The sequence below is a fragment of the Dermacentor variabilis genome, chromosome 5, assembly GCF_050947875.1.
Source record: "Dermacentor variabilis isolate Ectoservices chromosome 5, ASM5094787v1, whole genome shotgun sequence".
NCBI lineage: Eukaryota > Metazoa > Arthropoda > Arachnida > Ixodida > Ixodidae > Dermacentor > Dermacentor variabilis.
In genome coordinates, this window is record NC_134572.1 from 161,558,758 (window position 1) to 161,570,657 (window position 11,900).

Genomic DNA, 11,900 nt, shown 5'->3' on the forward strand with positions numbered 1-11,900 from the left:
AGATTAGAAGCTTTAAAGTTTGAAAAAACAGCGGAAGGACAGCAGAGAGGACAGAAGCGTGTCGAATCCCCCTTTCCTGTGGTTAATATTACGTTGGACAGACGGGCCACTGCGTTAATGAAAGAGTGAAAGAGCACATGTACAATGTTGACAGCATTAAACAGGGTTGGCTTTCTTCCCACTGCTGCACGTGCGGATGTAAGGCGAGATACAAAAAAAAATGTCGCGTCATTGTGCATCATTGTGTAAAACACAGTGATCATGTCACGCGTGAAATAATCGAAGCGGGAAAATTTTTGTGTTTAAAAGATAAGTGGGTCAGCACCCCCTCTGTCGCGCTAACTGACAAGGAGGTCAGATACCTCGGGCTATCGATGCCACGTTGGATTTTGCATGGCTTTGTGACGGTGTTCTGCGCAAGGCTGGTGTGCGAATGTGCGGCTATAAAACTTGCTATGCTTTATGAAAAGAAAACAAACTGTTGGAAGTAAGCGCTCTGCTTTCTATTCTGTCCACTCTGCTGTCCTAGCGCTATTTTTTAAACTTTAAAGCATGTTTTACCAACAAGCCCAGTCATACACCCTTCTTAATCAGACGAGAGGGTTATTTTGATCCGAGGCTGGATTAGCAAGCTTCAACTGCCGCAAGTCCAGATGCCGGGAATCGAGTGCAAGCCAAGACGAGTCGGGTGCTTCGCAGGCGCTAGCTGGAATCGGTTGGCACAGGACAGGGGTAATTGGAGATCACAGGGACAGGCCTTCGTCCTGCAGTGGACATAAAATAGGCTGATGATAGTGATAGCGAAACGAATTTCATTAAAATCGCCGCAAGGGTTACCGCTGGAAAGAATTTCTGCACTTTAAATGTATTTGAGTAGGTGCCTTTGGAGTAGGACCCGAGCTGAAACTTCAACTAAGGACCTCTCATTATCAGTTATTAGCCTTAATTATAGTATTGAGAGGGCGTTGGAACTGTTTGCCGAAACCTGTGGTGTGTATGCGAACCACGCTGCGGGTGGGTCGGGTGGATCTTTCGTGTTCCTGCAAGGAAGCTTTGAGTTGTTAAGTTGAGTGGTTGTAGGCTACTGGTGGGATTAGCCTTGCAGTTGCTGCTGGAAATTGCTCCACCGTAGCAGCACTTAAAATAAATAAATAAGATAATCAGACACAGACCTCACAGTTACGCACATGTCATTGACACTGCGCACGCATGGCGAAGGGCGAGGCATTTGTCGCGGCTTTCTACTTGGAGTGTTCGTCTTAGATGTCTGGCGTCTTATTCTGGATAAAAAAAAAACATTTGTGCTTGTTGAATGAAAGAAAGGAAGAAGGAAAGAGAATTTCACTGTCAGCTGCATTGGCGACGGCTGTCACCTGAACATCGGCTAGAGAGTAGGCATGGTGAAATGAAGTGGGAACGGAGTTGAAGAAAGCCCATAGAGACGAGCGAAAGCGTACCATGGGCCTATTCTCAGTAATTACAGTACTCGCCTCCTATGCAGGGGACACGCTGTTTCCTCGCACGCCGCTACGAGGGGGGGTAGGGGGGGGGGGTCAGATCGTTGTAGCTATTCTATCCAATCTACGTCGCACTTATTATCCGTCTCTGAAGGCTGACTGATGACATTGATAACAAAAGCGCCTTGATAACGCGGCCGAAACGCCACTCTGACCACGCACGAAACGCGAAAAGCAATGTATTAGGCATAAAATGTTAAAATATCCCGGCTTTGCTCGCACCTCATCGACAGAGTACGCGCAGCTATATTACGCGTTAGAAGCTTGCTTCGGACCAAAGCCAAATTAAAGTGACGGTTTTATTTTTCATGGGAGTGTACAGACAGACAGACAGACAGACAGACAGACAGACAAAGAACTTTAATAATAAGGTCCTGAGAAGCTTTGCCCTAGGGCAGAGCTGCGGGCCGCTCCCACGTGGGGACTGGTAGGCCGAGCCTAACCGCCGCATCGTGGGCTCTCTGGACAGCCCAAGTTTGACGTGCATATTCTGAGCTCCGGATGGCAGAGCTCCATTCTTGTTCTGTGATGCGATTGGGTCCCTGTAACGAGGGGCATCGCCAGAGCATGTGTGCGAGATTGCTAACAGCCCCACAGTCGGGGCAAGTAGAGCTGAAAGCCTCTGGAGTGATCGTGTGGAAAAGGGCCAGGTTCGGATAGCACTGCGTCTGAAGCATGCGTAAAGTGGACGCCAGAGGTCTAGCCAGTTTGCAGTGAGGGGGAGGATAAGTCCTCCTACCTAGGTGATAGTGCGTAGTAATTTCGCTGAAAGTAGTGAGAATGTCCCGAAACTCGAGAACCCCGGAGTCTGAGCTCAATCTTGCTCCCGCGCGGTGGGTTAGTGCGCGCTTGGGAGTGGGCAATGTCATTAAGATTGGGAAACGAGTCAAGCTGGGGGTCGAGGTGAGCCGGAAACCACGTGATGGTGTGAGGAGAGGTTATCTTGTTCTTGAGAATCTTGTGAGCCTCCTCAGCGATGGATCCTGAAGCGAAAGCCCTGACCGCCGATCTCGAATCAGTGAAGATTGTGATCTGCTGTTGTCTAGGAGTGCTATAGCAACTGCGACCTGCTCCGCTCTGGTTGGTGTTGAGCACTTCAGGGAAGCCGCATTCACTATCTGTCCGTTGTGATCAACGAGGGCAATGGCGAAGTTGGACGACTGTCCATATTGGGCTACGTCGACAAAACATGCCGAGTAAGGATCGTCTTTGGTACGCTTGAGGAGGGCGAGGGCTCTTGCCCTGCGTCTGCCTACGTTTTGTCGAGGATGAACATTACGGGGAAACGGTGCAACTCGTATGTTGTTCCTTTGATTTTCTGACATTTCATATTTCCGCACTTCCATGAGGATAGGGTTGATCCCAAGAACTGCCAGGATCTTCTTTCCAGCCGGGGTACAGGATAGACGGGCCAGTTGGGCTGACTCCTGGGCTTCGATTATCTCGTGCAATGTGTTGTGCACTCCTAGTTGCATAAGGAGGTCCGGGCTCGCCCGTAACTAAATGCCTAGTACTTTTTTAATACTTTTTCTGATGAGAGTATTTAATCGTTTCTTCTCGGAGTTATACCAGTTGTGCATAGCTGCCACATAAACTATATGACTCATGAGGAAGGCGTGGAACAACCGGAGGAGGTTGTCTTCCTTTAAGCCTCCACGCCTATTCGAGACTCTGTTGATGAGTCTCATCATGTTCTCAGTCTTGGCTGTGAGCTTGTTGAGCGTAGTATTATTACTGCCATTGGATTCGATGAACATGCCAAGTACCCGAATGGTGTCTACTCTGGGGATGGTACAGCCGCTTTTAGTGTGGAGTTTGATGTTTATTTCAGACAACGGTTTCCGTCCTCTAGGTTTGGGACCTCTCCTGACTGGCCTGTAGAGGAGGAGCTCAGACTTGCTCGGGGAGCATCTAAGCCCCGTATTTTCCAGGTACATCTCTGTTTGATCTACAGCCTCCTGTAAGCCTAATTCAACAGCTCCCTCGCTTCCTCCGGTGCACCATATTGGGATGTCATCAGCGTAGAGCGTATGATTGATCCCTTCTATGTTGGAGAGCCTTTGCGATAATTTCTTCATGGCGATGTTAAAAAGCAGTGGTGAGACTACCGCTCTTTGTGGCGTGCCTCTGGGGCCCAAACTGAAATTGTCGGACTTGAGGTCACCGATTTTGAGCGTGGCCTTGCGATCCCGTAGGAACAAGCTTATGAATCTGTGGAAGGTGTCTTCCAAATTGAGCTCTGAGATGGAGTTCAGAATGTGAGCATGGGATACATTATCAAAGGCTTTCTCCAGGTCTAAGCCTAGGATGCCTCTTATATCTCTTGTGATGTTGTCAATGATTTGACATGTGATGAGTTTCATGACGTCTTGCGTTCACAGGGCCGGACGAAAGCCGATCATGTTGTACGGAAACAATCCTTGTTTCCCGATGTGCTTAGAAATTTGATTGTGTATGACATGTTGAGCTACTTTCCCTATGCAGGACGTGAGGGAAATGGGTCTGAGGTTTGAGAGACTCGGGGGCCTTCCAGGCTTTGGAATGAGGATGACCGAGGCCATTTTCCAGGACTCCGGGACAACCCCTCGTTCCCATATTCCATTAATCTTCTCTGTCAGCCATTCTATAGAGCAGTCGTCCAGGTTTCGGAGGGCGCGGTTGGTGATGCCATCAGGACCAGGGGCAGACCTGCGATTTAGATTCTGGAGAGCTTCCTTTACTTCGCATGCCTTGAAAAGGTTATCTAGCTCGGGGCAAGATGAGCCTTTGTAGGGGGGATAGTCTTCGTCACTTGAGTTGCCCAGTGGCAGATACTTGCGAGCTAATCTGTCGAGTACGGTCTGCAATGTCTCTGGTTGTGATGCCTGGTGTAGAACCATCGCTATCACTTGTCTTTGGTTTGACTTGGTATTGGTATCACCGAGCAGATGCTTGAGTAGGTTCCATTTAGCTCCAACTCTCATCTGGCCATCTACAGAATTGCAGACCTCATCCCACTGTTGTCTGCTCAAGGTTTGGCAGTGATCTTCTATAGTTCTGTTGAGCTCCGCGATCTTTTTTCGGAGCCTTCGGTTGAGTTTCTGCCCTTTCCATCGTTTCAACAGTGACGTTTTAGCTTCTAGAAGATGAGCGAGGCGGCTGTCCATCCTGTCCACCTCCAGTTCAGTCTGGATTTTCTTTGTCGCCGCGCTGATGTCCTCCTTTACCTGTTCAGCCCACTGCTCCAGGCTAAGTGCTGAGTCATGCGTTTGTGCTCGCTCTTCCCGAATCCGGCGAAAGTAATCCCAATCTGTAATAATGAACTCTTTGAGGTCCCCGCTTCTCACGTTGACGGAGGTGGCCAGGATGTTGTGATCACTGCCAAGGTCAACTCGGAGGTTGGACCAAGATGCCGATTCCACATTCCATATGAAAAAGAGATCGGGTGTGGTATCCCTAGAGCAGGAGTTGCCGATCCTGGTCGGAAAAGCCGGATCTGTTATAAGCGTGAGGTTATTATTGACTGTAGTTTGCCATAGGTCAACGCCCTTGCGGTTAGCTTGTTGGTACCCCCATGCTTGATGCGGAGCGTTGAAGTTTCCGGCCACCAGGAGTGGAAATGTCTTGGCCTTGCTTGTAGCCCTTTAATATGTGCCGCAAATCTTTGCCTGAGGTCTTTGGGTGTACTGTATATGTTAAGTATAGATATACTTGTCTTGAATGGTCCACTGGGGATGATTTCAACAAGCGAGTGTTCAACCTTATTGGATTCAAGATTCAGATCGTGGGCTATGAACGCACATTTGTTCGTGACTAATGTGCTTATTCCCCTCTTCCCATCAGCATATTGGGTATGCGATTTATAGCCTGGAAGGGTGACCTTATCCGTGAGCGTTTCTTGTAATAAGATTACATGTGGCTTTTCCGAGTGGGTCCGAATGAACTGTTGGAGGACGTTCCTTTTACGATGGAATCCCCTACAGTTCCACTGCCAGATGTTAATTACCCTGTGATGTGCCGCCATGGTGGGACGTAGTAGATATCTTGTATTATAAAATGCTGCGGAGCGCAGCCGCTGCCGACCTTTCAGTGTCGGTGTTATTCACTTTTTCCAACGGTGTAACTGACGCCATTGTAGAAACGTGGCGTTCCAGATTATCGCATCTGATTCCTAGTGCTCTGACCGCCTCCGCAAGTTTTTCAATAACAATTTGAACTTTTTCGAGGGATTCATCAATTTTATCTATCGTTTTTTTTTCAATTTTCGAACACTGGCGCTCTTGTCTGAGGCATGAACTGCCAGCGCCCTCTTTTTGGGTAAACCATGGGCAGTCGGTTCCGCTACGGGGATCTCCATGGGCGTTTCTACTGCAGGGGCCTGACTGGGTTGAACTGACTCTCGCTTGCTGGCTTTCTTTAGTTCTGCAATTTCAGCTTTGAGCTGCTCCATTGCGTATTTTAACTTAGCGTTTTCTCTTTCTAATTGTGCAATCCTGTCGTGCTCTGGCGATTGACCCCCCGTTACCTTTTTCGGTGATTCCTGGACCCGGTCAGCCCATGTGGTACCACGATGAGCAGGCTCCTGGATCTGAACTGCAGGCCCCCTGGAACGAGAGTGGCCTCTGGAGCGGGAGCGGGTCCCGGGGGCCTTGCGGCCTCTGGAAGACGAGCGTTCCGTCGAGCGACCCCTAGAAGGGACACGGTCCTGGTAGCCGATATCCTCGCCGCCAGGGTCTCGGGATCGGCTCCTGGATCTGTGCGAGCTGCTGAGGGCCGGTCGGCTTGAGAGGCATTGGCGACCCAGTTGGTTGTTTGGATTGGTCGTGGTTGCGCCGTTCTCTTCTCCGTTGTCTAACTACAAACGGAATTTGGAACCTTTGCTTGCAGGTTCTCTCAGCCGTGGGATGAGGGCCTCCGCAGAGGGTGCACTTCGGTGTACATTCGTGCTTATCGTCCGGGTTGCTCGCACCACAGCCGCGGCAGATGGCATTTTCAGGGGCTGGGCAAACGTGCTGCAAAAATAGGTTCATGGCAAAAAATAAAAGCGAAATAAAGAGACCGGGAGGCGACCCACGTGTTGCGAAAATGCAAGACCGTTACGCTCAAGAAAGTAAATAACCACTTCTAAATGAGCCGCATTGGCAATCCTGCACAAAAAACAAAAACACATCAGGTTTCACTGTGTGCTTATTATTATGTGTGTTTAGCGCCGGTGGACACCAGCTGCTGCCTAGAGGGCGTGTTCAAATAGGCCTCCTACATATACGCAGTACTGAGTCCTCTTTATCACTTCAGTGTCAAATTTCTTGATGACCGGCACTCAAATTCTACGGCAGACATCTGTTAGCCTTGTATTCAGCTAATCTGACGTCGGTCTCGATCATGTAGGCACGATCTTTCACATAACCCCAAAGAAAGAAATCGAGTGGAGGGAGGTCAGGTGACCTAGCCGGCCAATTTACAGGCCCGTGCCTTCCAATCTATTGCGCATGAAAAGTCGCATCCAGCCAGTTTCGTGCTCGGCTGTTGCTGTGTACGTGGGGCTCAATCTTTCCTATACCAGACATGTTGAAGACATGACAGCGTATCGCCGTTCATTCAAAGATTTCTTCCACGTAGCACTGTCCATTCAGTGTGTGATCGAAGAAGATGGACAGATTATAGCATCGGCGTAAATTCCGCACCGCACATTGAAAGACCAGTGGTAGTAGTGCCGATTGCGCTTTACCCAGTATCCATTGTACACTCCTATAGTGTGCATTAAGGAAATTTACCTGGACGTTTCTGTGAAAATCGGCGTCATCTGTGCACATGATGTTGCTAAAAAGTAAGGTTACTCATCGGCTTTGGGAGGACCCAATGCGAGAAATCTAGACTATATTCTACAGATCCCTATCTTCCAAGCATTGATACTGGTTAAGGTGGTACGGGTGCAAGGTCATCGTTTAGATTCCTCCAAAGTGATTACCTGGAGATTCGTACCAGGGCGGCCACGTCCCGCACGCTATAGGATGAGGGTTTGAGGCCATAAATGCTAGAACATCGATGCGTAGGCTAGGGCTCAAAGGTGGCGTCCTACGCCGCTGTTTCTTGAAGTTGCCGGTTTGTGTCAGGTTTTCATAATTTCGGATGATAGTCGACGCGTTTGTTCTAGCGCCACACTTCCATGATTGATATACAGTATGTTTCAGCTAACTTTACCCAGAGTTTAAGCGTATTCCGATGCACTCAAGAATGACGCGACCAAATGCACATTACTCTCTTTTGCATGTAGTGTGCCACCCAATTTTTTGTATTTTGCTTAATTAGATAATTAGACAACATTAATTAATCAACTTCTGAAGCAACGAATCCAGAGAAAAATTTACATTTAGAAAGATGCAGAGCGGTTAACAAAATGTCCGAATAAAAAGTTTCTGTCTTTCTATCTATTTAGTATCAGTGCTTTTTAGCTTACTGCGGATGCCCGCGAAATACAAAATAGAAAACCAGGTGACATGCCCGATTGCACGTCTTGATTGCACTGCTCCCAAGCGTTCCGCGCACAAACGAACATATATCATTTAGCCGGGTGATAAAATATGGATGAAGCAGCCGGCGCTGGTACTTCTGTAGTGCGCTTGTTCTCCTACTGTCAGGATTTGCAGAAATAAGGCAAAGTATGAATTAAAATCCGCGCATGACCGCGCCAACAATGGTACAGTAAGCTATTAGCCACAATAAGATGTTAAGGGAAAAGCTCGAGGCAAGTGAAAAGAAACCTCAAATGAAGTGGGTGACAAAACTCCCGCAATGACACGTTAGGGGTAGATGGGGGCTAGGGGAGGCTTCGGCATGGCCAAGGGCGTTGAGCTTCCCCCGGAAAAATACAGAGGGAGCTCGCCCCCTACCCTCCCCCGTGGTCGGAGCCTATGACGTGCAAGTCACTCCTCCAGCCTCAGTGTGCGAACTGTGCGGGGAGCCATGCCGTCTCCTACTCAGGCTGCCCTCAGAACAAGCCAACGGCACAAATGCGTCGACATGAACTTGTCCATGGAAGACAACCGCGACGCAATGAACCCGGCCGAAACCTTGAGATTGTTCATCCAGTGCAAGGTCACCCACCTCAGCGGGCACCGGAAACACCACAGCCAAGAGAAGCAACAAGTTATTCCTCCCCAAGAGAACAACCAACAATGCAATCAAGAGACCAATAAAGAGGATCACAGTCAAGCGCCCGGTCTTATGCATCAATGCTACGGAAACCCAGACGACAACAGGCAGAAAGTAATACACCAGAAAGCTGCAATGTTCGCATACATTATTCTCAGCGTCCTTACCCGCCTACTGCAGAACTAATGCCAATTAATAGCGACAATACTAGCGCATTGGTGACGCAACTGATTTTTCCAATACTTTTCGCAGCTCTTAAGGCAATCGTATCTGCCCTGCCGGAAGCAAACAACGTACTAGAAGCGAAAGCCTTGTTGATTCGAAGCACTATTGTTTCAACAATCTAACCAAAACTCCTGCAAGCAGTACATGAAGAACCACTACAAAAATGTCTCCTTATTTCAGTGGAATGCCAACAGTCTTCAAAGGATATGTGCTGACTTCCTTAAACTGCTTATTCAATGCAACTTTCCAATACTTCGCATTCAAGAGGCGGGAATCAGTGATGATTTTCGCCTCTCGAATTATGCGATCGATATACAAGACGGCTCGTCAAGGTGCTGTTAGCAGAGTGCTCCTGTGCATCAGAAACGACTTACTCTCTTAATAAATTCAGTCCAGTGGTTGACTTTCCGGAATTTATGGCATGTAAAGTATTGTTTGGTAAGCTATGCATAACAGTTATTAAGCTACATCTACAACCTTCAAACCGTATTTCAGTGGAAGCGCTATAGCGGATTTCTCAAAAATAGCTCATTCTAATGCATTGCTACGGGGAAACTTCAATGTACACAACATTATAAGGGATAGTGATCCCTGTTATGCACGTCGTAATGTTATGTTGAGTGCCTCATAGACAAATGCAACTTGACTGTTTTAAACGATAGATCGTCAACATTTCTTCGTTGACATAATTTTCCAAGCTGCACATACGTTACCGTGTATTCACATGGTCTAATGGATGGTGTGAGACGGACAACGGATATGTGAAAACGCACGGAAGTGATCATTTTCGCACCCTTGTAAATCACCCTAGCATGCACAATGATATCAGGCGTTACAGCAAACCAACTGGAAAGCTTTTCGGTACCACCTAATGGATCAAATTAATTAACACCCAACGGTTGAAAGATGTACAGATTTTTCGCCGGATAATATGAATATATGCACAAAGAAGGTCTCAATTCCAAAAGATTATGCTGCAGTTGACGGAGAGTATGAACGCCTAAGAGCCATCAGACGCTGATCCGAAAGAGCGTACAGACGGAGCCGAAGTTTAGAAGCATACAAAAACGTTCAGAAAATACACAATGTAATGCACAGGCGCATGGAAAATTTAGGCAAACGGCGCTGCCGCGATTTCTGCGGCGCGCGCCGTCTCCTGACACGTCTGTACAACTAATTTTTTCTGATAATTCGTTCTTTAATCTGAACCTGTAACACAGAGCTTCCCATTTCGTGCTCTCGCTGTAGCTCGGGACGCCTGTGAGATAATAGTCGCACATTAATTTTGCAAGCTTATTTCCAGGCCTGCTTTTTCATCACAACGTGCAGAATTTGATAATTCAGTAGTGTTAGCTAAGCAAAAAAAATGTTGCTTGCTACTGGGCACAACATGATCAATTAGATCAGCTTTCGCATTAAGCGTGCTTCAGTGTGGAATTGCATTATGTTGCCAAGAGTCTGCTGCTGGGCCAGACGGCATTACGTACAATATGCTAAAAAACCTCGGGCCGACAGGTATAGTTAGTTAAATGGGGGTTTAATGGCGCAAAAGCGGCTGAGGCTATGCTGCGCCAAACACGAGGTGTTTAAAAATTACGTTTATGAAGGAAAAGGCTTTGTTAATCTATATTTTATGTAAAAACCCAGTGTCGTGTAGAAATTTACGGACGTCACATAATGGGACTAGCGGATCATCACCTAAAATTAGAGCGGGGTGTAAAGGTATGTGTAATTGATATAATTTGTGCAAAAGTGTTCGTCTGTGTGTTTCAGTCTGCATACATGTGAGTAATATGTGCATAACTGTTAGTGGCTGTTGACATTTCTCGCATGTTGGTGTGTCTTCTTTCGTAAGTAAGTAATTGTGCGTGAGGTGTGTGTGCCCAATGCGTAGTCGGCATAGAACTACTTCGATGAACCGCTCCTGATGATTGCATGACTTCCACTCGCCTACTATGGGTTTCGTGAGATGTAGCTTGTTGTCGGCACAACGGTCCCATTCGCGTTGCCATTTTACCGTGAAGGCTTTTCTAATTGCACGGATGCTATCATTATATGGTAGTTTCGTGTTTGTAATATTTTTGTATGCTGCCATCAATGCACAGCTATCAGCTGCTTCGTTACCTGGTATCCCGACATGGCTTGGGACCCAACAGAAACGAATTGACCTCCCGTATTCGTTAAGCACCAACATGTTTAAAATGTCTCCTATCAGGGGTTCACACTCAGATTTCAATTGTAGAGCTTTCAGTGAGCTTAAAGAGTCAGTGTATATGACTGCATGTTCGTGTTTATCAGTTATAATCTTTTTAACAACAACCCAGATAGCGTAAACTTCAGCCGTGAAAACAGAAGCGTGTTGTGGTAATCGAATACTTGTTTCCCACTTTTCCGCTACGGCCCCCACACCCACGTGGTCTTTTGTTTTAGAGCCATCAGTGTAATATTGCATGTTATTTTGATATTTGTCCTGAAGTGCACGGAATTCTTGTATAATGTGTTCGTGTGGGATGTCTCTTTTCTTTAGATGTGTTAACGTCCAATCACATAAATGTGTGAAATCGTACCACGGAGCCAGCCGTTGTGGTTTCTTGGCAACCTGGAGGACTTCGTGGGGAATGTCATAATCCCGACAGTATTGCTCATACCGCAGGACAAGTGGCCTAATCGAGTTCGGTTTATTTGTGTAGTGTAAGCGTTTGTTGCATTGTGTGAGGATGTTGTAGCATATGTGTTGGGGTGATGACTGAATTTTGAGTACGTAGGAAAATGTGAGGAATGCTCTGCGCTGCTGTAAGGAGGGTTCATTACACTCGACGTATAAACTTGGAATAGGTGAGGTTCGGTAGGCACCACTTGCCAGTCGCAGTCCGAGGTTATGTACCGGATCAAGTCGTTGGATGTAGGACTGTCTGGCTGAACCGTAAACCACGGAGCCGTAGTCTAAAAGGCTACGCACAAGAGACCGGTAAACACGTAAAAGGCAGGTTCGGTCGGAACCCCAGTGCTTATGGGACAAAATTTTAA